This window comes from Camelus ferus, chromosome 14, assembly GCF_009834535.1.
Source record: "Camelus ferus isolate YT-003-E chromosome 14, BCGSAC_Cfer_1.0, whole genome shotgun sequence".
NCBI classification, from domain to species: Eukaryota; Metazoa; Chordata; class Mammalia; order Artiodactyla; family Camelidae; genus Camelus; species Camelus ferus.
The window spans coordinates 8,515,164-8,540,961 of record NC_045709.1 but is presented as its reverse complement, the minus strand read 5'-3'; the positions used below and the strand labels follow the sequence as shown (position 1 = coordinate 8,540,961).

The 25,798-nt window shown below is 41.8% G+C and overlaps 1 long non-coding RNA gene across 4 annotated transcripts; it reads left to right on the top strand.

Moving 5' to 3' along the window:
- The first annotated feature begins 231 nt into the window (after positions 1-231).
- LOC116668530 lies at positions 232-19,705 on the top strand. 4 transcript variants are annotated; one of them, XR_004325653.1, is made up of 4 exons: positions 232-768; positions 2,292-2,479; positions 5,309-5,504; positions 16,307-19,705. It is a non-coding gene; the product is annotated as an uncharacterized LOC116668530 (long non-coding RNA). The 4 variants fall into 4 exon arrangements; XR_004325654.1 differs by lacking the exon at positions 16,307-19,705 and adding an exon at positions 9,520-9,662; XR_004325651.1 differs by lacking the exon at positions 16,307-19,705 and adding an exon at positions 7,700-9,662.
- The last annotated feature ends 6,093 nt before the right edge of the window (positions 19,706-25,798 follow it).

Genomic DNA, 25,798 nt, shown 5'->3' with positions numbered 1-25,798 from the left:
GGTACACAGAGATACGGGCAGTAACATTTCCATTTCCCAATTATGCTCTTTTTCTTTTAGTTCTGAGGTACTGGGTTACACATTGTGCAGATTAAAACGTTTAGCTCTGTTATTTTATTACGGGGAAAATCCTCATCATTATATGAACTATAGAGCTTGAATTGATTTTTGTGTGTACAATTATTAATGATGTCTTTTGTGTTGACGCCTATTTCAGGCCCATTTTGTTTTTCAAAGTGTGTCTGTTCTGTAGTAGAGAAGATTTTGGGTGCTCAGAATGCATGACTACGTTCTGCTGCATGCTACAACATTCAGATGTATTCACAGTCGTAGATTCCAGTCTTCTTGTTCGTCAAGCCACACAAATTGTCACAGTCAGCTTGCTTGTCTGGAAACATTATCAGAACAGATGTTTTGGAGAGACAGTGAGCAGGCCTCGTGTGGAATGTTCAGTGCAAGCTGGAGTTCCTGTGGACCCTGGACTTTTGCCTTCCTGAGTCTCTGCCTTTGACTTTCCCTTTGGGAATAATGCCATAAAGGTCACTGTTTCCTGTTCCAAATATTCCTTTTAGTTTCTGTTTCGTGAGAACTCTGTATAAAGCTTTTTCCCTTGACCATTTGTCCTCCAAGGCCTGAGACTGCTTCTGAAGGGGAGAGAGTTGAATAAACCCAAGGTTCCTTCTTGGGAACTGGTCATTATTACCTGCTCCTGCACTTGTCATGGAAGAGTAGAGGGTCCTTGGAGAGGCAATGGTACCAGGATTTGAGGTGAGAGAAGAGAAAGAGGGCTCCATCCATTATTTAACACTTTCATTTGCTTTTTGTCAAAATGTGTGTTGGCCATCTAGTGAGTGGTGATCAGCCATCTAGATCTGCCCGGGACACAGGACTTTCAGTGTTAAAACTGGCAATGTCCCAGGTAAACGGGGTGAGTTGGTCACATCAGTGTGAGTTTAGGACTGTGTGAACCTGCTTTTTGCTCCTCTCCCCAGTTAAGTGTCCCTCAGTCCCAGATCTGCCGAGTGCTGTTCCTTATGCCTCCTAAAAAAGAAAAAAAAAAAACTATAATGCTTGAAAACAATTATACATTAAGGATTTACTGCATTTCAAAAGTGCTAACCATGGGAAACTTGAACTTAAAAATTACACAAACATGAACTTGCGTCAGGCACGCCTCACCCACTCTACTGTAACGATTTATAAGCAGGTTGTGAAGATTGACTGTTTCGTGCAAAGTCCGGTGGTGGGGGTGGGGAGCTGAATGGATAAACAGATCAACTACAGAAATTACCAAGTGCTAGGCAAGTGGTGTAGGAGGCCAAAGAACAAAGTGATGACTGTGGGCTGGGACAGCTGGGAGAGGCTTAGTACAGGAAGTGGGATGTGAAGAGGGCTGGAGAGGAATCTACGAAGAAAAAGTGGATTTTAAATGAGAAGAGACACTTCCAAGCAGAGGAAACAGCTGCCCATAGCCCAGGAGTGTCTGCGTGGGAACAGTATAGGCTGGTTGCCCGGAAGCTGAATTTTCAAATGGGTGATCAGTTTGAAGAGGGTGTGTAGTTCCATCCTGTATTTCTGTATCATTGCTTCTGCAATTATTACGGGCACACCAAGCACGCCTTTTCCAAACAGAGGGAACACTTCTTTCTCCTCCTGGCCCTCTGCCAGCTTTTGCAGGTTAGGTCCAGCCTCTCTAAAGAATTACCTGACTGTCTCAGTAAATATTTGGGGTGCAGAGAACTGGAGCACTGTCAAAACTCTGTGTGCCAGCTCCACCCTTCCTTCTATTGAGTGCAGCGCAGGGTGGGGCAGCCCGCAGAGTGTGGGCAAGGAAGTTATCCCCCACCCCCATGCAAACAAGCTCCGACACAGAGACGCAGGGTATCAGCCCCTGCGCCCCAGTTCTCAGCAAAGGCAATGACCATTTCTACCTGAAATGGGATTGTTCACGACTAGCCTGCCTGACGTGGACAGCCATAAATGCTCAATGGTGGGCCTTCAAAGACCTTATCATAGATCGAACACAGCAGAATGTCAGAGCACGAGTTTACCTAAATGACCTTGTCCTTGCACAAGCCCCATTGTTCTTTAGTGAAAGGAACCTCTTTCAATTCAGCAAAGACAATGTGAAGATGTGTTTGTAAACCAGATAAACACTGCCATAAATGGGGCCAAGGGAGACAGAGGCAAAACAGAAAGTGCCTTCAGTAAGATTTGGGAGAAGGGACGCCAGAAAGGTTCTTGTATCTCTTCCACCAGCTAATGACCTGAAAATTTCTTTTCACATAAAGATGAAGCTTTAGTCCGCAAATGGCCCTGGGAAGATTAAGCCTTGCCTTGCTTTCGCACTGAGGATTGTCTGTCACCGTTTTCCCCTGGTGAGGAGTAGATAAGGCCTTCGTGTTTAAAGAGAAGCGTCCGCAGACACGAGAAAACACTGCCAAAAAGGAAGCCTTGGCATCTCAAAACCAAATCTCTGGTATCTAAATTTTTCTGAAATTTGTCATAGCTTTTATTTGAAATGGTCTGAATCATAACAGCACTCTGAAAAGCAGTTTGTTTTTCTTGTTTTGAATTTGCAGCTCCTTAATACTGTCTAGTCTTTACCACCTACCACTTTACTTTTGTCGTTCGATTTCCGTCCCTAGCTCTCAAACCCTTTCTGTAAACTACTTTAATCTGCCCCATTTCTGCTCCTGAATTTCCACCTTGATTCCCACTGGTCATGTTTATTTATTAGCTCACAATGATTGCTTCCTTTCTGGAGAGACATGACTGCCCCAAGATATGCCTCTGTCCTTAGAAGATATGAATTCAAGGTTAAATTGTTGCGTTGATGCCTGGATCTATTTGAAATATGTCATCACCCTCCTGGTTTCATTTATTTTATTTGAAGACGCTGATTGGTAACTACTGTTTCTTTTTTTTTCCCCACAAGTTTATTTTTATTTATTTATTTTTTGGTTGGGGGAGGAGGTAATTAAGTTTATATATTTATTTTTAGAGGAGGTAGTGGGGAATGAACCCAGGACCTTGTGCGTGCTAGGCACCGGCTCTACCACTTGAGCTATACCCTCCCCCACACTGCCCCATCCTGGTAACTAATATTTCTATGCTTTAAAAAATGAAAGGGAGGAGGGAGAGGGCATAGATCAAGTGACAGAGAGCATGCTTAGCATGCACAAGGTCCTGGATTCAATCCCCAGCACCTCCTCTAAAAAAATAAATAAATAAATAAACCTAAAAAATGAAAGGGAAATTCCACAAGGCAGTGTGGATTAATCAGATTGATTTTTCTTTTTTAAAAAATCTGGCTTTATACTTCTTTTGTGTGTGTTAGTCTTTAATTATCTACAACTGAGACATTATCTATAATTTGTCTCTTGAGCATCTTCTTACCTACATCTCTTTGTAAATAATTATTTTTTTAAAAATTTTGCAATTGGTTCTGCCCTTGGTGGTGTCAATTAAATCACTATCACTTGATCTGAATGCTAACAGAATATGGTGTCTGCTATTAGGTTAAAGGTTTCCTTGGAGTAGATCCAGTTCTTTTTAATTTTTTTTTTTTTTTTTTTTTTGATAAGCAATGGCTTTCAAGGTCCTGGCTTGAAGATTCTTATTTTAAATTAGGAATTCTTATCTCTACATGATTTGAACAATCCCAGACTATAAGGGCATCTCCCAAGTCTACCAGACAGTTGTCCTCCATTAAAACGGTGCCATTTAAAAGTCTAGAGAAGAATTCAGGCAGCTGTAGTGGACCAGGCAGCTGAACCAAGACCATCTAAAGAAGCTACTAGGAGAATATTCTACCACCTCTGTCAATCTAAATACCACTGCCAAGTCACACTGTTCTCTAAAAGTTCAGTTAGTCCTGGTTTATGGCTCAAAGCACTTTGCATGTATCAGCCCATTAGCCCTTCGGCATTCCTCTGAGTCTGGAAGCTGACAAGTGGAAATAACGCAGTTTCCAAATGTGCACTCAGGCACAGAGAGCTTAAGTAACTGCAACAGGATCACTAATTCAGGCAGCAAAGCGGCACACACATGGGATCAAGAAGGTACCAAAATGTTCCATAGGACTGAACGTAACAATCTCCCCAGCACTGGTGTTCCTTTAAGTAGCAGATACACAACTCTGCACTAGATAAAGCACCTCTGTGTGGGGCTCCTCACTCCTGACACTCCGAGGTAAACAGGCTCACTTTAGGCAACATCATCCACACGGGGAAGTTTTGTCTCCTGGGCCATCTTCTCTCGGAGCCAATTCTCTGTCAGCTAGGGCCAGAGCATGGGCTCTAGGGCTAGAAATGCCAGAACTCAAACCTTGGCTCCACCACTGGGACCCTGGGCGAGCCACCTAATCTCTCTGTGACTCAGCTTCCTCATCTGTGAAGTAGGGGTTAGTAATACCTTGGACAAGGTGCTGTGGGGAGGGAGCTTGTTAGTCTGTGAAAGTGCTTAGAGCACAGTCTGGCACATAAGCGCTCAATAATGTTAGCTGTTTCTCCAGTTACCATTTAATATGGCATTTCTTTCCTTCCTTGGGAAGCCTTCTGGTGCCAGAGCCCTCTTATTCTCTTACTTCCTCTTTCTATCAAAATAGCAAAGGATCCAGTATCAGCCATTAACATTTTAGTGAGAAAGAGTTTTGCTTTACCTCTGCCAGCTAGTTTATTTATCAAGCTGTGTCCCTAATTGTGGAATGAAAAACTTTACTCTTTATGGAATTTTGGATATCATAAATGTTTTGAGGGAGTGGTGAAAAGTGGGTGATATGAGAACAAGAAAAATCTCATTTACCCTTGACTAAAACCCCTTCCTTTAAAAAAAAAAAAATCCCTTTTCCATTCCTATCCTGTTTCTTCCTGCCTTGACATGAACAACTTTCCTTTCACTCACCCTAGTGTTTTATCCAAGACCTCCAATGGCCAGGAATGCAGGGCCTATTTTGATGAGTCCTCTGCTCTGTCAGCCACTTCTGGCCTCATTCTCATCACTCAACCCTGCTTTTCTTTGATGATACTGATTTGTGGCCCCAGAAAGAGAAGATCTAATCTGTAAAAGTATAATTTGCATATATCAAACTAACACAGGCTAAATATATGATTGCTTACCAATTATGTCTAATTGTCTACCAGCGTAATAACATAGCCTATATTATTAAGTACATAAAATATTAACTTTTTTAGTCTTTATTTGCAAATAGCAAAACTCTGTTCACGTATGCTGGGCTTTCCTAATTAGTTGCTGTCATAGCATTACCATTTGATCATAACCTTGTTCATTGTGTTTTTGCTTCCAGGCAAAACACCAAATTCATGCAATTATTTCATGTAATGAAACACCTGAAACTCAACTCCCAACCCTTTGCCAAGTGGAAGAGACAAAGAGTAAGGAAAGGAGAAGAGACCAAAAGGGAGGGTAAATATGAGATGAAGAATTCCCAAAGGCTTGAGATTACTTTTCCTCGGTCTTTCCTTCAACTTCACCACCCAGAGGTAATATTTTTAAAACACAAGGCTTAAAATAAGCAATTCTCAGATTTAAGCTCTAGTCATCTTTAAATGACAATCTATCCTTCAAAGCTTTTTTTTTTTTTTTTTTTAAAGGAAAAGATTACAGTTCATGTGACAGTTTTACATGACATAAATAACTTGACTCAACAGAAACAGTGGCCAGTTTTTCTTACAGCTCTGGGCAAATGTGAGGTGGTTGTTAGTCTCTGAGTCTTTGTTTCCTTACCTGCTTATCACTCTATCTAGTTATGCCCTTTGTTAAAATCTCATTATTTGGTGTTCACAGGCACTTAAATTTTTTACTCAGTATCTCATCAACATTCTATTGTATGTTTTATATGCTTCCGTGTCTATTCATTGTAACCCCAAATAGCAGAGTTTTATTTCCTCTAACCTAATGTCTCCTGTTAACTGTTTTCCTTGGCAGCGTCAATCACGTAGTCTTCAAATAGGATTAGGATCACTTGTACTTGCTCACAAGGGCACCAAATGTCAGAAGGAATGTCCTCAACGGAGCCAACATTAGCAGTTGTCTATGGTTATTCTAGCACGGGTGGGCCAGATGTAAAGAACTTGACCTCACTGTGATCAGTTTAGGACACACAGCTTTTGTTTCTGTTCCAATAACGCAGTGGTTTCCAGACTATGTTCCATAAAAATTTCAGAGGTTCAACAAGGGATTTTTGAGTATCTTAGAAAAAAAGAAGATTGTATCATAACATATGGCTTTGATTTGAGTCCCCAGTTCATCCTCCTCAATCACCACCCCCATAACCAGCAACTACTCTATGGGCAATTATGTAGGAAACTTGGGTACGTTTGGCCAAATGTGATATGATTCAGATTTTACCGTTCAAGTCATATTTTATAGGTATACTAATTTACTGAGTGCTTACTATGTGCCAGCATTTACTTAGATTATTTACATTCGTCCTCTTAACAACTCTATGATATGGGTACACTTATTATCCCCTTCCATGAAGCAGAAACTTAGGAGGTGAAGAAATTTGCTCAGGTTCTCAGAGGAGAAAGCAACTAAGCTAAGATTGAAACCTTAGACATTTGGCTCACAAGTCCATGCTCTTAAAGGCAATAATCTGCCACCTCCTTAATAGTTAGAGGCAACAGCAGTAGAATAACCTACAAAATCAAGCCTTCCTTTTGTATGGTATGTTTGGCCCCTCCCCTCCAATATTCCCCACCTTGTTGAATGCATGGATTGTAAGCTTGGGGTTTCAGACATCTGTGTGAACCGTGTACTGGGTGGGGGGTGGAGGGAGGACCCTTGTACAGTGAGCCTCAGGGCTGTTTTCCATGGAGTTAGTTGCGAGATGGTCTGTTTTCTCAAGTTCCGTTGGCCAGTAGAAAGGCAAAGACTGCGTTCTCTAACGACCCTCTTAAGGCACAACCTCCCCCAAAGGCCCTCGGGTCAGCATTGCCCAGGGAGGGGCCCTGCAGCTCCTCTGTCCCTGCAGCTCTTTAGTTCCTGCTCTGCAGACCAGTGTGTTGTCCCCAGAGGCTGCCCTCTCCTGGTTGTTTACAGACCTGCAGAGGTTTTCACTTGGGGTCCGTTTCTCCTTTTCTAGGAGGAATTGATGTGTTACGGAAATGACAGGCCAGCCAAGAAACAAGCACCACTCGGAGGGTTGGAGTACTCAGATGTATTATGCCGGCGGGCTCAGAGGGGCTTCTGCTCCGAAGCTCTGAGCACCTCCAAGACATGCGCATGAGGTTTTACAGGGTTAATTACAAGCTTGGGGTATGCGGCCAATAGGCATGGAACAGCTTTAGCAGCATCATTATCACAAAAGTAGAGGCAGGAAGGCAGCAAACCAACATTTCAAGGCCAGATATGACTCTGAAAATTCAGCTGGCTAGCCAAAAAAACATGAACAGGGAATCAGCAAACCAACACTAATTAACTTAGATTTACAAGTTAGCCCAGCAGAACTCAGATCAGTAATCTGACACTTGTTACACTTAGACTTGTCAGTTAGCTTGTTAGCCCAGCCCGGCTTTTCTGTCACAGATGGATAGCTGTTCTCTTATTATTCCATTTTGTCAGGCTCAGTCTGAGATGCCCGGGAAGCAAAAGGTTTATGCTTCGGGTGCTCCACGGCCGCTGACCTGACCACACCCTTGATAGTAAATACGCTCCCTTGTGCCTTGCACTGCAGCTCTGAAGTCAGCCAGCAAGCCATGCAGACTCCGCTCCTAGACCTCCTCCACCACTCACCCCTCCACGGCCCATCCATGGTGAGAAGCGACCATTGTGAGGCTGTCTTTACGATGAGTGCTCAGTGGCCCAAGACACCTGTAACACTTCCACCCAGGCAGATGGAGCCTTTGCCTCACTCCATGGACAGGGATGAGGTAGACAGGCCTTCTGTCCTTCTCAGAAAGTCCTGGGGATCCTCCTTGTTCTTGGTCCCCACGAGGTAGCCTTATTTATCCCATAGCAGCTTTCCTTGCTGGAATGTACAGACCAGAGTCCCGGGTGGATGGATTAGGAGAAACTGTGGTAAAACCAGATCCAAGTTTTCTTCTTAATGACTTGAAGTTGGACACCTCTTCAGTGACTCTTTTGGGCCCAAGTCAATCAGTCTATTTTGTCTTCCTTTTTTTGAGCACCATTTCCTGTATTGTTATGGCTGTTTTGCTTTAAGGTCAGGAACCTAAGATTCATCCATTCATCTGCTCATCCATCCTCTTTCCACCCATCCCTCTAGTCACTGACCCGTTGCATACTCTAAAGCATTTCCTGAGCCTCTCCTGCGAGGGACTTCAAGCAGTTAGGGTTATAATGATTAATAATACACAGTCCTTGCCCTTGAGGAGCTAATAGTCTCCTGGGAAGCTTGAAAAATAAATAGCCAATTACGGTTAATCATACAGTGTAGTAAGTAATGTTATTGCCTTTCTGGGCACCAAGGGGGAACATGCACGTTCCTTGCTCTTCCCCTTCTCTCTGTGGGGCTCGGGTGTATCCTGTCCCATTGTGACTTCTGACCAACCTCATGCAGCTTTGCAGTGTCTGGGCTACAGTTTATAAAAGGAAAGTGGAAAATGCCATAGCCTTTGATAATGAATCAACTTTTACTTCTGAAGCGAAAGGAACACTGAGAGAAAACATGTTTTCCAGCTAGAGTCAGCTTTTCTTCCTTTACTTTTAGAAATGAGTTACTTAGAGCACTGGAAAATGCTAGTATATGAATCATCAGGGCCCTTACCAGTTAATTCAAAATATTTATTCTGAATTGCAAATTCACTTTCCAGGCTTCAGTGAGTGCAATGCAGGGTTTACAGTTAGAGATGTCTCAGAAGAACAATTATTTTGTCATGCACCTTAACTTTGAATGCACTGATGAAGCAAACCACCTTGTAGTTCTTTCTTACTGTTCTAGCCCTGGTAGGACGTTTGTATTTCCAATGGGTCATGGAACACCTATGCTGCTTCATTTCATCCTCTGCAGACTTGCCAGAACAACCTTGACTTAGACCTGCCTCAGTTTTCCAAAGGCAGCATTTTGCCCTTCATCCTACTGCTACAAAAATACATCATTAAATTAAAGGTCTTTTCATTCTTGGATCCCTGATTCAGTCCATCCTTTTCCTCCACAAGAAACCCTGATATGTATCACAAACACTCTGAGTATCTTGGCCCATTGTTGGCCTGACCCAATATTGGCTCGAATACCTATTCTCATTCTATTAAAAAAAAATCCTCTTGGATAGAAAAATGAATGCAATTAGCACCTGACAAGGTTCTAGACACTATGCTAAGCCCTTTCACTATGCTGCTTCCTTTAATTCTCAAAATAACTCTGTAAGGTGGGTAGAGTGGTGCCTGACACACAGTAGATGCTCACAACACGTTTGTGGAATGAATGAAGCAATTTTTCCATTTTACAGACTAGAAAACCACAGATTAAAAAAGTCATGCCCTTTGCTTGAGATCACCCAGTGGTCAAAGCGGGCCAACCTCTTCCTTCTCCAGGCCCTCGGTACCACCTGCTTCAGAGCCGACCACGTTCTAGAAGGCGTGTGCTGCGTCACCAGTTGAGATCTTCTAAGTCATTGTAGTCAGCCCTTACTAAGCCTCCTCAAATAATTAAAAGTCCTTTATCCCTCAACTGTGAACACATAAAGCAAGACTTTATCTCTGTGTCTGTGTTGAATAAAGGCCTGTCCTGAATCTCCTCGGTCTCAGATATCAATTATCCAAAGAAGCGTAGAGAAACTCTCAGGAAAGTCATGGGGCAAAACTAATTTTAATGACTTGACGTAAGAGCCCGCGGAGTAATGGTGGCTTACTCACATTGTCCCCGCCACGTCGCCCTTTGTCCGCCCTGCTGGCTTCATGGCCCTTCCCAGGCTGCAGGCCTCCTTCTTCCTCCCTCTGTCTCCCCAGCACCCGGAGGGGTCCTGATCCCTCCACCCGAAGCTTACTTCTGTCTGTGATCTGTCCCCACACTAAAGGACCTCTGTGTCTCCCCACGACTTGTGAAAAGCAAGGCTGCTCGCTAGCTTTCACCCGCAGTCCTGTCTCTTTTCTAGAGTTACTATTACATTAGTGGACATTGGTGGCATTGTCGGATAGGCCTTAGCCTTGTCTTCTGACTGGCTTGGACGTTTGCTGCCCCATCTTGGGTGTGCTCCTGAGCATGTCAGGTGAACTCTGGGCATAAGAGGGAGGTGGTGTAAGGTCCTATTAAGTGCTTTTGATAATCACTCCCATCCCCTACTAGGCACGAAATAAAAGAGGAACCGACACTCTCTCACCTTCCTTGGCCTTAGTTCTTAATCTCTTTTACAAAAAAGGAGAATCTTGCAGGTCATGACTACGCACAGAGTCTTGTTTCTCTCCATGAGCTGCACTACAGGCCGGGTTCCTCAGGCCCAAGCAGCCCAAACCTGAGCGTCCCCTTTTCCCCAAGACCCTTCCCTTCTCCTGGATCCCTTGCCTCAGTTAACGCCACTGCCTCCACCGCATCATTACTGGACCTAATCATTCAGCTTTCTCCATCCCTCACCCCCTCTCACCCATCCCTAAATCCAATCAGTGGGCCAGTCCTCATTATTTTATCTACTAAATATTTCTTAAATTGTCTACTCCTTTTCAACGCCCACTACTCCTGTCTTGGTTCAGACCCACATTGTTGCTCTCTTAGACTGTTGCACCATCTCTTTAACTGATTTCCCTTCTCCTGTGTCTCCCAGTTCCCCCTCCAACCCATTCCTCACATGCTTATGTCTCTTTCTTGCTAAAATACTTTCTGTGACTTCATATAAAACCAAGTCCAATTTTATTGCTGATTTCTAGCTTGGAGTCTAATCAGAGAACATGGTCTATAAAACCTCTATTTAGGATATTTTATTAATATTTTCTTTGTATCTAAATGCATGATCAATATTAGAAGATGCTCCAACAAAATAGGAAAGAATGTATATTTTCTGTTTCTGGTTTACAAAAAGAAAAGTCTATATTCACTGTTTACAGTGTCCATATCCTGTTTCTACTAAATTGAGCTCAGTGACTATATTCTTCAACATACAGTTTGTCATTTTTTGTTTATTTGATACTTGCAATGTAAAAAGGTACATAGCAACAGCTATAGTTTAATAGTGTTCTACCAAAAGTTTTTCTATATTTCTATTTTTTTTTCAAGTTGGAAGATGTGGTGTTTGATGCATAATTTTTCTATCCTCTGTGAATGAAACTTTTACCAATTTGTATTTATGAAAAAGAACAGGTCTAAGATTGTTATCTTGGAAATAGAAATGCCTTTCATGGAATGACTTCTCTTCACCGCCCCAGCCTTCTCTTCTGCTGTTAATCACTTCTCGCTTTACATTCTGTTTCGGGTACTTCAGATCCTTCCTGATACACCCAAAACTTTGCTCCTTCTGAAATACCCTGCAGAGCTATGACTCAGCTTTATATCTGAGCTCAGCTGTGGTATCTGAACCCCCAAATTAATCTCAATGCTCTTTGTGAACTCACAGAACCTGTGCTAACCTGACTTCTCACCATACTGTGTAATGTGTGTATGTCTGGGCTTCTCACCAGAGGGTGAGTCCTCAAGAACATGGACCAGACCTTGATCTCCTTCTGCCCCCACACAAGGCAGGAAACCTGGTAGGCGGCTCAGTTCCCTTGCACGGTGCCTGACCGAACTCTTCCAGCTCCCACCCCAACCTGAGCCTTATCTCATCCTCCCCGTGTGCAGTAGGGTTCATCATCTGTGGTTTTCACCAACCCTTCCTTCCCCCTTGCTGTTTGACCTGACTTCTCCAGAATATTCTAGTGGGCTTCTTAACGAGAGTCAGCTTCCCTCCCCTGTTCTTTTGCCTCGTGCATCCCTGGGTAACTGCCTCCGGGTTTGGGCTCTCTTGCCTCAGAAGGGGTTTCGTGTGATTCAGCCCCATCCCCTGGAGAAGGAGTTGGAGAGAGATCAGAGATCCTGGCTGTCCGGTGCTTTCTGTTCTGAATCTATGCTCTCCCAGCCACGTTTTGATTGCCGTTGGGCTTACTGAATTGAAAAACAGTTGATTCCTGGACAGGGACACGGATGATCACTCAGAAGTTACCGTTCTCATGATAACTGCATCAATTTGCATGGTTTTAATTAATTAGCTTCTTGAAGAATTCGTGTGTATAACAATTACTGGTTTACTCAGATTCTTTAAGTTGCAACAAACAAAACTCAGTCGAGCCAGCCTACGTGTGGAGGGGGAGAAACTACCTTGTGTGGAGCAGTAAGAGAGACGGGGATCATGAGAATTCATGAATAGAGCACGTGATAAAGCTGAGGCTTATGGAAACGGAACCCAGGAAGTTCCAGGAAGTGGGCCGGCCCTAGGGACTACCATGCCCCGCCTTCTCTCTCCCACAAGCCTATGGTCTCTTTGTCCGCAGTACCCTTTTCTTCCCCTATACTCTGCACGTCTTTAATCTTCCTCATGGCATCCACATCTCCTTGGGTTTTGTTCCTTTATAAATTTGGCTTTCACAGCCCATCATGCTCTCTTCAGCTTCTCTCTGCATCAATTTCATTCTTTCCTTATTTTTTTTGGCCTCATTTCCATAGAGAGAGTTGGCTCCACATCATCTTTTTAAGCTGTGGGTAAATGTATCTGTAATCAGCCGACTTTGCTCCATCTCTGTGGCTACTATTTTGGTCAAATCACTATCATCTCTCCCCTGAATTAACGCAACGACTTTTCCTACCACCATCTTCCCCGGTTCCCAATCCATTTTCCACACCCCTCCGAGAGTTCCCAGTGTGTTCACGATAAAGTACAGCTAATTTAACACCCCTTTTAAGATTTTTTTCATGATTTAGCTGGTCCTTAAGTACATTTCCAGCCTCATTTCTTCTCACTTCTCAATCTTGTACTCTGCCTCCCATCTTACTGAAAATATTTGTTTCTTAAAATATATCATGTTCTCTCTCACCTCTGGTTACGTGCCGTTCCTTCCATCTGGTAAACTCTTCCTCTACAACTGGCCTTCTCCTGTTAGTCTTTAGCTCTCAGCGTAAACATCACTTCCTCCAGGAAGTCTTCCTTGACAAGTTGCTTGACACGCTGCTATATGCTACCTTGGCACTGCACTTTCCCTATTATAGCAAAACAATTTATGTTTTGTGTGTTTAATTGTTGGTCATTCTAGGTAGAATATAAGTTCCATGATAAGCAAAGAATATGTCTGTTCTGCTCACCATGTTCCTGCTGCATAACAGGCACTTAATAAATATTTGATAAATGAATGAAGACCCACCATAGGTCACCAGTGCTATTAGATATTGGGGCATATGGATGTTCATGACATATGGATGGATGCACCTGAATTCTAATTGACATATCTTAAGCAGGTCTGTGAGAAGAGGAGCCTCCCTTGGTAGGCACTGTGGCCCTGATAAGCAACATGGTTGGAGTAGTTAGCACGGTTACCCAAAATCTGATCTCTTTTTGTGACCCTGAGTATTTCATGACTTTATCAGGTTGTAGGAATCTTGTGAAGTTCAACCCAAAGCAACCCTACTGACTGCCCCCTCCACTCGCATTGTAATAAAACTAAAATATCATCTCCTTGCCATGACCTGAACATTCCCATGATGGGGTCTCTGTCTGACACTTAATGCATCCCATGTACTGTGTCTCACTCACTGTGCTCCAACCCCCTGGGTTCCTCAAACACCTCCAGGTGTTTCCTGTCCCAGGGCCTTTGCACTTGCTGTTCATGCTGCTTGGAGCTCTCTCTGCCCTAGATCATCACACAGTGAGAACTTCCTTTTCATTCTTTGGTTCTTAGCTAAACCATCACCCCCCCCTCAGAGAGGCCTTCCCTGGGCACCCAGTGTCACCTGGCTCCCCACCCCCTCGTAACATTTATCATAAACTAAAATTATCTGGTATATTTGCTTGTTAATTCTCTGCCTGCCCCATTAGAAGTTAAGCCCTAGGAGGGCAGGGAACTCGTCTGGCTTATCCTCTACTGTGTCATCAGAATCTAGAACAGTGCTTAGGATCATAGTTGCTCAATAAATTGATGAATGAGTGAATGAATGAATGAACAGGAAGGCTGTGCCCAATATGGGCATAAGACTTTTTCTATCTGAACCCTCTTCAGTTTTTTACTACAGTACTGTTTCCTGATAGAAGTGCAAAAAGGAGACAGTCTAGCCAAATACACGCCAATTGTCCCTAGCAGAGGCCTCCCCGTTGTCTGCTCTCCCCGGCAGACTCCTCCAGGATCCCTCCTCCCACTCCCACCCACTTCCGACCTGACCCTTTCTCCTGCAGCCTAGGGCAGTGCAGGCCTCAGCAGCCTTTCTTTTTCCCTGCTGTCCGGGGCCACGCTGAGCCTACCCGGGCCTCTGGAGTGTATGCCAAACAGAAACCACATGTCCAACAACTGTGGCTCAGAATAAGAAAGGGGCCTAATCAGAGCTGCACAACCCTTGGACGTCTCCCTGCCTTTCTGTCCTTGGTACATAGACGTGGGCCAGGCCCCTCATTCATGCTGGGGATGTAAAGTTTACTGACCACTACCCTAGGATGCAAACAAGCCCAAAGGGCACAGTTTTGCAAAGAGATTAAAATATGTATCTGTCAAAATGGTCACTTGCCAGGTGATGTTTGTGCTCCATAATTCTACCACTTCACATCTAAATCCGGTGTTAAACACACTGCGGGCTGGGTGTCAGACGACTCAGAGAAGAACCACTGACACTGTTAAAATCAAAGGATCTAAAGTTCCTTTGAAACCGCAAGGCCTTTGTTGAGGAGCGTGACAGTCCTCCTGCCAGAACCGGAGAAATACCTCTGAGGCAGGCAGAGAATCTGGGGCACTTTGCACAGCCCGTCAGCCGGGCAGAAGCATTGTGTACATACAGTCTTGGAAATGGACTGCCTGGTTATCCAGCAAATAAGCATCATTATGTGTTTGTCTGGTTGAGAAGAGATAAAAAGCATGGATCAGGCAGAGTGAAATGTGGCCAGCATTTGGCAAGGGCTTTCTAGTGAAAATAAAAGGTCTTAACAAAGAGTGGCTTGTGATTTTAGATACCCTAGGAGAGAGAATTTGGTGTTTGTAATTAGAAATTTTATATCGGGTGTTTGTTAGGTTCACAAAATGGGCAGGCCACGTTCTGAAAGCCCGATCTCTGAGGACAGGGAGTCTGCTGTGTTTATCGCTGGCGGCGCTGCCCTGAGGGAATGGCTCGTGGGGTTGGAGGAACAGACCTGGCTGAAGCCCAGCAAGTCGAAGAGCAATGAGTTATCCAAGCAGAGGCCGGGGCCAAGACCCAGAGATCCGAAAGCACAAAAGGGCCACTGTTCTCCCTGACGAGGGCGGAGAAACCCTCTTCGACCTCATGCTTTTACTCAGACATTTAGCAGTAAGCAAGCTTACTCATTTATATGCCTTTAATGGTAACAAGCTGGCCAGCATCAGAATCAGATAACGTTGAGTTGGGATGAATTTCAAAGTCAGTGGAAAGAATGGGAAATGACGTCCTTATAGCAAAAAGGCTGAGTGGGCTGGGAATTCGGTGGTTCTGAGGGGGCTTCGGTTCTTCATTTCCTGGCACTTGGACATTTATCTCTCTGTCTTTGTGTGTGGGGTGGGGGTTGGAGGGGTGGGTTACAGTGACTTTTGCACACAGGGTCACGCAGTACTTTGTGAATTGTAATAAACATTCAGAGACAAGGTGAAGGTAATCTGAAGCCAATTTTGCCAATGGAACTATAGTGTTCAGCTCATAAGGTGTTTTTCTAAATTAAATCAAAGCAGTAAATATTTATCAAGCATCTGCCTACCATGTGAGAAGCTAGTATACAAAAATGAACAGGATTTAAAATGCGAGGAAATGAAAAGCAAACGGGCAGCCTGGAGATTATAGTTAATCTTTTCTGAATCGTCTCCACAGAGTTAGAGACAGGAAGTGAACTAACTTACTAATAGCCAAAGAAGAGACTTTTTCTGGGAAGGCTCCCTCAGTGTAGCCAAAACAAATATTTTGATCTGGGAGAACAAAAGCTAAAATGAACATAGAACTGACCTTCACATTAAGATGCTAGGTAACTCTAATAACTTCAATCAAAATACTGAACATTTGCCATGTGGTAGGTACAGGTTTTATGAAATTAAAAAAATATATATATCTGGCATTCATGAGGACAAATTTAAACATATTCTGTGAAAAATGGGTATTATACTGCGCAAAAATATGTTCCTTTGTCCTCAAACCTCTTCTTTTGTTGTTATTGTTATTTAGGGTTGTTAGGTGGAGAAGAAGAAAAAAATTGTTGTATTTGAGGTTCATGAATTTGGCAGAGTCTATCATGGATTCCTTGTGCATCAAATGAAGAAATGTTGGCTGGGTGATGGTGTGGTTAGGTGGACCTGTATGGCTAATAGTCTGTACCCCAGCAGCAGTGATTCACAAATTGATGTCTGCTGTATCCCAGAAGGTGCTTGAAGGCATCAAGAACTGAAATATCACATATCTTTGCTTCGGATTGGAATAATATCAACTTCATCCAACAAACACTAGCTAAGAAAAGCAGGAGAGGACATTTTGAGTGTATATAATTCATTCACTCCTCCAGCTTCCTTAAATTCTGTCCTTAAATCAGGTTTGACCACCAGAAGTCCAGATATACGGTCTTCTGGTGGCTCCTGGGCCACATTAAATTAGCCTCTCACAGAATGGCCTTCCCTGGCCCCAGAGGACTCCGGGAGGCAAGGCTTCAGAAAAAAAGGGGTTTGAAAAACTACTTGATATAATGGAACTTTTGGAGAAACAAATGGAGAATTACTGCAAAAGATTCCAAGAAGAAAAGGAAATAGAAACACTGGGAAAAAGTAAACACTGTATAGGAAAGGAATTACAGTAATAATTTCCTACTTGGTTCTGCCTCGAACAACAATTACTAGGTTACAATATTGTAAACATTGTTGAACAGTTAAACACAGTTTAAGGGGAGTTCATCTGAAAAGCATCAAGAATTTTTAAAATAAACTTTTATTTAGAATAGTTTCAGCTTTACAGAAAAAATTGTGTATACTTTTGCCATCTGAAAAAGTCCATACTTTATTCAGATTTATTCAGATTTTCACATTTAGTTGTCATGTCTCCTTAGGTGCCTCTTGACTGTGAGAATTTCTCAGATTTTCCTTGGTTTTGATGATCTTGACATTTTTGAGGAGTCCGCTGTTTTGTAGAATGTCCCTCAGTTGGGGTTTGTCTGATGAGGTTATGGGTTTAGAGGAAGATCATGAAAGTCAAATGCCATTTTCATCGCATTGCATCAGGGGTCCTTACTGTCACCTTGACTTATCACTGTTGATGTTGACCTTGGTCACCTGACTGAAGTAGTGTTTGCAGGATTCCCCACTGTAAGGTTACTCCTCCCACTACTTCCCATAGCGTACTCTCTGGAAGCAGGTTGGAATGAGCAGTATACACTTAAGGAGCGGGGAGTCCCGCACCATCTCCTCAAGGGCAGAGTACCTACGCAAATAACTTGGAATTCTGCATGAGGGATTTGTCTGTTCTCCCCAATTTATTTATGTATCCAATCATTTATTTACATCAGTGTGGACTCATGGATACTTAGTTTATATTTTAGGTTATACCAATATTATGTTACTTATTTTGTCACTCAGATTGTTCCAGCTTTCACCATGGGGAACTCTTTCAATTGGCTCCTCTGGCCCTTTGACATACCCTCATCATTGCAGGTCCCCCCCCCCTTTTTTTTTAAAGCACCTCCTTGCTTTCTGGAACTACTAGATGTTCCAGGTTCATCCTGTATATTTCCTGTCCCAGTGCTAGAATCAGCCATTTCTCCAGGGAGCCCTAGTTCCCTTTAATGAAGAAAGTATTTGAAACCTAGAGCCGAGATCTAGACCCTAGGTGTGCTTGTTGCTAGCAGGAGGCAGGGGTCACTGCTTCTAGGCCCTCTCAGCTGACAGGTCAAGGAGATGAATGGTTGTGCCCTAATCAGTGTACACATACCGCACACGTAACTATTTCTGTATCTCTGTTAAGTAAACATGGTTCATAGGGATGTGCCCTGCTCTGATTCCTCACCACATGGGTCATTCTAGCCTTGCTTGTCTGTAGTCTCCTCCAACAGTGAGACACCTGGCTCCTATGTCTGCCATCTATTTACCAAATTATTCAATCCCAATATACGTGTGTAGTGGCTTCAGAATTGTTAGCCTGCACTCCCTTGAGAAACAGCTTTATCAACTAGACTATGGTGTTTATACACCACTTACTTTGCCTTTAGTCTTACAGATGAAAGTTACTTAGATCGGCATCTTTTACACTCACCCCATTCAGTGAAGCTATTTCATGCATTTATAATATAATTAGATGATACGTCACATTCTTCATCCCATCCTGGGATCTCCCAACCACCTAAATGATTTTTTTAATTTGTACATATTAAGGTTTACTCTTTGTGTTGTAAAGTTCTTCGGGTTTATACAAATGCATAGTGTCATGTATCATTACAATATCATACAGAATTGTTTCACCACCCTAAAAAAATCGTCTGTGATTCACTTTTTCGATCCTCCCACCTCCTGAGTCCCTGGCAACCATTGATCTGTTTACCATCTCTATAGTTTTGCTTTTTTCAGAGTGGAATATAAATGGACTCTTACAGTATGTAGCCTCCTCAGACTGGCCTCTTTCACTTAGCAATATGTATTTAAGGTTCTTTTTTGTCATTGCATGGCTTGAGAGCTCATTCCTTTTTATTGATGAATGGTTTTACATTATACGGCTATATTAATGTGTTTTTATCTATTCTATGGCTTATCCAGCCTATTGAAAGACAGATTGGTTGCTTTCCATTAGGTATTTTTTAAAAAATAAATTGCAAACTTTAAATGAATCAGCAAAATTACATGATGTCCAAAAAAGTTACTGTAACACTATGATGCCTTGGGAGAAGTAGAGCAGTTGTAACATCAGTGGCTACAAAACATAGTGTAGCGGAGCAGAAAACAGGTTCTGAATTCAAACTGACAGGCACTGCCACCTCCCAAGATTTGGGAGCCAGGCTAGAATTTCCTCCTCCTGGGCCTCATGTCCTTGTTCGTAAACAGGAGTAGTAACTGTACCTATAGTGGCTCAGTAGATGTTAGTTATTATTATAACTTATAAAAATATTTTCACATATCATGTAGCAAGTACTTTATATACATTTTTATGGCTTCCAACAAAATTTCAAAGGAGCATAATTATTCCCACTTTATAGATGAAGAACTTGATATACAGAGACCATAAATCAACCTAGACTGAGATTTCTTATATTATAAAGGCTCTAATCTCTTTAACTTTACTTCAGTAATTTTTGACAGCAAAAGGAAAGCCTGCTTTTATTCAGCCCTAGACATACAATCTTCACTTTGAGTTGCTGCACTTCATGAAGAACTAACTAGAATGTGTGAAATAGGTGATGATCAGTGTGATGAAAAATCTGGAAACCCTTTCAAACGAGGCATAGCTGAAGGAACTAGAGATGGTTAGTATGGAAAATTAAAAGTTGGGATGGAAATATAGCAAAATGCTAAAAATGTGTGTCTCTTAATGATAGGATGACATATGATTTGACTTTTTCTTTGTATTTGCTAGATTTTTAAGATGAACATGCATTATTTTGTTTTGTTTTTATTTATTTTTTATAATTACTTTTATACTAAGAAAAAATACTTTAACAAATCAGTTTAAAGAAAAACTTGAGTGATGGATGTTAACTAAACTTACTATGGTCATCATTTTGTAACATATACATATACCAAATCATTATGTTCTACACCTTAAACTTACACGATCATATGTCAACTGTATTTCAATAGAACTGGAAAGAATAATACCTATATATAAACATCCAGCACAATATTTAGCCCCTTTTTAAAAAAATGAATTATTCAGGGTTTGTTTTAAAATCTGAGACTTTTGAAATGTGTATTTGAAAACATAATCATTTTTTCCTTGTGAATTTTGTAAATACAGTTTATATTGAGAGGAAAGAAAGGAAGGAAGGAAGAAAGAAAAACTCAATAGTTTGTCCTGTGAAAAACAGATCAAATATTTTGCCTATGACCTCAGAAGACAGAGATTGGGCTCAACGTGTGAAAATTCTCTTAATGCACGGCTTTATATTGGGCTCAATATCAATGGAATTGGCTGACCTGTGAGGTGGCCAGCTTCCCTCCACCAGAAAGGGTTTAATCACAGGCTGGGGTCAGGCTAGACCAAACTATCACTAAGATTTCTTTCAATTCTTATCCTATAACCTGGGCTACTAATTATGAGCATGACATTTTTTTTAATGCTGTATGTAGCTCATGAGGTACAAATTGAAGCTGCATTTAGTTTATTAATCTTCAGGCACCCAAGAAACACTTAGCAATTTGTTTTACATTTAAGAAGAAATGGACTTAACATTTCCTTAGAATCAAATTTAGAATGTCTGTTCATTCCAACCCGATTTCTTCCATCTTGTGTTAGTTTCCCAGGGCTCCTGTAATAAACTGACACAAACCAGGAAGCTAAAAACAACAGAAATTTATTCTCTCACAGTTCTGGAGGCGGCAAGTCATCGGCAGAACTGTGCCCTCTTGAGGTCCCCAGGGAAGTAAACTTGTCTCTCCCAGTTTCTGGTGATCGCAGGCATTCCTTGGCTTGTGGCTTATAACTTTCATCTCTGCCTCTGTCCTCACACGGCCTTCTTCTCTTTCTCCTCATATAAGAACACATCATTGGATTTAGGGTCTACTTGGATAAGCCAGTCTCATCTAATCTTGAGAACCTTAACATAATTAATTCTCCAAGGACCCTTTCTCCAAATAAGGTCACATTCACAGGTTCTGAGATATGGACATATCTTTTTGGAGGTCCACTATTCAATCTATTACATATTTGAGTCAAGAAATTGATGAGGTATTTTAACCATTCTCTTTGTGACACTGATTCCTTACTCTAGTTCTTCTTTCCTCTCTCTCAGCCAATTTTCTGCCCCATCTTCAATACTTAGCCCAGCCAGCTTCTGCCTTCTTAGGAGTTTCTGCTTTCGCCTCTTCCAGGAAGCCTTCCCTGACCACTATTGTTTCGTTTGCCTTCTACAGGCCCAAAATTTAGTGTGATCCCTGGCACATAAACAGAGCTTAATAAATATTTGTTGGTAGAATAAATAAATCTACCAAAGGAGGCCGATGAGGATGCCCACCTTTCTTTTAAGTTACTGAGAAGTGGTAAAGTTTTCAATGATGCCTGGAGAATTTCAGGCAGAAGATAAGACTTTATTTTTAGAGAGTTTGTTAATTCTAGAAAACCTTTCCACTGGAACCACACTATGAACATTTAAAGAGAATGAGATTAACTTAAACAGTTTTTTATTCTCAAGGCACAAGAATGTAGGGAGTTAAAGACAAATTGCCACCCTTTCCATAGAGCTCATGACTTTAATTAACAGTGAGTAATTTTAGACAGTGGGAGTTTTTTGTTGTGCTGTGTTTTGGAATGAGGAGGATAAGGTTCTTCTGATGAAGGCTTCCCAGGGTAACTAGAACAGGAGGGTGGGGATGATGAGGGGCCTTGTTCAGATTGTAACACTTCTCTTGATGTAGAGGAGCTCCAGTTGGATTTGCCAGAGATAATTTGGCTTATGAAAAACATTTAAACAGCACATTTTGAGGCTTTATAATTGATTTAAAAATTGAAGTTGTTGTCCTAAAAACCAGCGACTTACTGGGAACCCACTCCTTCTCCCCGGTAGCTTTTTTTTTTTTATTTTATTTTTTATTGAAGTATAGTCTATTTATAATGTTAGTTTCAGGTGTACAGCAAAGTGATTCAGTTATGCACATACATACACATATATGTACATATATTTTCAGATTCTTTTCCATCATAGCTTATTACAAGAAATTGAATATAGTTCCCTATGCTATACAGTAGGTCCTTGTTGTTTATTTTATTTACAATAGTATGTATCTGTTAGTCCCAATCTCCTAATTTATCCCTCCCCCCACTTTCCCCGTTGGTAACCATAGTTTGTTTTCTATGTCCATGAGTCTATGTTTGATTTATAAATAAAATTTGTATCATTTTGTTTTTTAGATTCCACATATAAATGAAATCGTATGATATTTGTCTTTGTCTGACTTACTTCATTTAATATGATAATCTCTAGTCCATTCACGTTGCTGCAAATGGCATTATTTCATTCTTTTTGTGGCTGAGTAGTGTTCCATTGTGTGTGTGTGTATGTGTAAATACATATATATGTGTACACACACACATATACATATATATATACACACACAACTTCTTTATCCAGTCATCTGTCAATGGACATTTAGGCTGTTTCCATGTCTTGGCTATTGTAAATAGTGCTGCTATGAAAACTGGGGTGCATGTGTCTTTTTGAACTAGAGTTCCCTCCAGATATATGCCCAGGAGTGGGATTGCTGGATTATATGATACGTCTATTTTTAGGCAACTCCTTCATTAAAAAAAAGAGGCAGAGTAACCAGTGGCAAAGAACACAGACCTTGGAGCCAGACCCTGCATTCATATCCCAGCTTCACCATTTGCTAGCTGTAGGACCTTAGGCAAGTCTCTTAATTTCTCTGCCTCCAACTTCATTATCTGTAACATGGAGATAGTAACATTATTTACCTCTGAAAGTCTTACAAAATTAAATGGTTTCATTTTAAAAAACACACTTAGAACAGTGTCTGGCATGTTAAATACCTAAAATTTTACAAGAAGGTAGTACTTATCCTCTTTGAATCTATAGACTGAGAAAATACTTTACATTCAAAGTTACCGTGAATTCAGTTATTATAATAACTATAAAAATATATAAAGTATTCATTTTTAATTACAGTTGACTCTTGAACAACGTAGATTTGAACTGTGGGGGTCCATTTATCTGTGGAATTTTTTCAATACAGAAAGTGCATTTTCATTTTATAGATCTTTAAGTTAACTAAGTGTAGGGAAAAGCCTGTGTTTGATTACAGATCACAACATGTAGAATCAAAAGAGCTAGGGTCTGAGTCCTCATTCTAACCAATCCTGTCCCAGCTTTCCACCTTGGGTGAGTCATTTATCAATTCCTTTATTTCTGAGGCAGAAATAGCAGTGCTCTGACCTTCAAGTGAGCGGAGGTTAGCACACCTAACCCTAGCGTTGCTCAAAGGTCAACTGTATATTACAAAATAATTCATATTTTGTGTATCACACTTAGATCTGCAGTTTGCAAAAGAGTACATCTGCAGAAAGTGCCATTACTTATTGGTCTACAGACAATGTTCAGTGTGCGTATGAATTTGCACCAAATTCAAGGAGGTCTAGAGTCACGACACATATGCACTGTCTGCACGTGGACCCTCATTATCTGTAAAGTAGGGCCTATAATTGGTCATTGTTAACTAATTAGACTCCTCCTAGAATTTTTATGTGGAAGCTACACTAATATGATCTCCCCCTACCCCCCCATAATTATGCCGCAAGGTAAACCTGTAAGAGTTTAGTAAACAAAACCCACACAGGCAGCAGGAGTTCAGCCCCTTGGAAGCTTAACATAAGAAATTATGACGGGGAAGAGTATTGCTCAGTGGTAGAGTGCATGCTTAGCATGCATGAGGTCCTGGGTTTAATTCCCTAGTACCTCCTCTAAAAATAAATAAATAAACCTAATTACCTACCTCCCAAGTAAAATAATTGAATAATACAGTAATAAATTAAAAAAAAAAGAAATTATTGACTAGAGCTACTGGGAGGCATGCTTAGAATGCAATTATAATTAAGAAAGCTTAAATCTAAGTTAGTCCATTGCCTAAGAATTGACTGTATTAAAAGAAGGGGTTAGCCCGGAGCAGAAGTAGGGGATGGCTGGAAAACAAAAGGTATCTGTGAGTCTCTTGCTCTGTCTAAGGAAGGAAACACACTGACCTATGAACACAAATATGACGACCTCTTTAACTACGGAGGTGCAAATCCTGATGATTGCGTCAACTAAGTTTTTATTTATCTTTATCTACTCTGATCCAGGTTTGTCAAGCAATGTTCTTGTGGTAATTTATGGCTTCCTGTGTCAGTTTGTCTATGTATATAACTGTGCTCATCATAAGAGAATAAAGTGGCATTCTGGGTTATACAGCAGTTGCTATGAATAAATTTATTTAGCATGAGTCCCCAAGGAAATCCTCAGCTCCTAGTGCCCAGCAGTCAGGTTCAGCACCTCCAAAACGACAGACCAGAGGACAAGACAATGGAATGAGGGGACCACAGGTACCCCTGACTCACTCCCAGCTGTGGTCTATGGGTGACAACTTTCCAGCTTATCTTTTGTAAAGGCAATTTGGCCAAGATACAAGATCCCTTTCCCAGTGCTGTTTGATTTTAGGTTTTCCTGCTAATGAAAACCCCCAACTACATTGTTCTCCCCTGGAAAAGTGGGCAAAGGTACATTTTTGGCTGATTTGGAATGTGTACTACATCAATTATTTAAACTATTTTCATTAACTACCACTTATATACTATATTGATTGATTCAGTTCAATAGTCATCTTGAGCAATGAACAAACATTTTGTTGGGAGATGTGTGATTATAAAGATGGACTGAAATTGTGGAAGCAACCCAAGTGTCCATGACAGATGAATGGATAAGTAAGGGAGGAGGTAGAACTGGGGAATTTTTGTCTAATCGATACAGTTTCGTTTTTGCAAGATGAAAATAGTGTGGAGATGGATGGTGGTGATGGTAACAAAATACTGAGACAGGCTGGGACCCGAGACCCTTTGCTGGAGTGCGTGCACCTGGAAAAACGTCTCTGAGCAACAGAATACAAAGAAACTAAGGGACTAAAAGATAACTGCACACGTGTACAGTTGGGCAATTATGAACAATAAGATACAAAAAGGCTACAAACCAACTGCTATTCATGAAGTACTGAGAGCAAAAGCAGGGTCCTGAGCATGATCTCTGCACACAGCACCACCAAGGGGGTGGGCAGGCCACTTGAGCCTGTCTTCCCACCTGAGTGACTGATCCACTCCTACCCTCACCTCATTTAGGGAACAATACCGCCCTCCTTGGACAGTGAGCAAGGCCACCTGTTGCTTGTTTTCACTCCCTTCTGCTGAAACAAGAGTCCCAAGAAAGCCTTGCCTGAATTTCTCATCTGGCCTTTTAGCAATTTCCGTTAATTAAAGAGTTCAAGGACCTGGGCTGGTAACAATATGAATGTACTTAATGACACTGAAGTATACACTTAAACATGGTAAATTTTATGTTATGTGTATTTTACCACAATAATAATAAAAAATTAAATAAGATGGTTTCTGGTTCCTGTCTTAAAGTGCTTCCATCCTCCCGGAGAGCCCAAACAGGAGGGTGGGGAACAGCTTATAGGAATGCAGACGATTGGTTAATATCAGGAGACCCTCAGCCCACTTTTCGAAGAAACTGACACAAGAGGAAGGTCGTCATGTAACTCCCTCAATGCTTAAAATCCGTTGAGCAGAAATCTCCCACTCCTGCTTGAATGACTTGAGGCTCAGGAGACCCTGACCGCCCTCTGGGTTTGGCTCCCAGGGTTAGACCAAGAAGCCCTCGCGCGCCCAGCAGATGGCGCCAGCGCTCGCAGTGCACCTCCAGGCGCGCAGGGGGCGCTCCGGCCCGGCCTCTCTTCCCCCGCCTCGGTGACCCTTCCTTCCGCCGGCCGAGCCCGC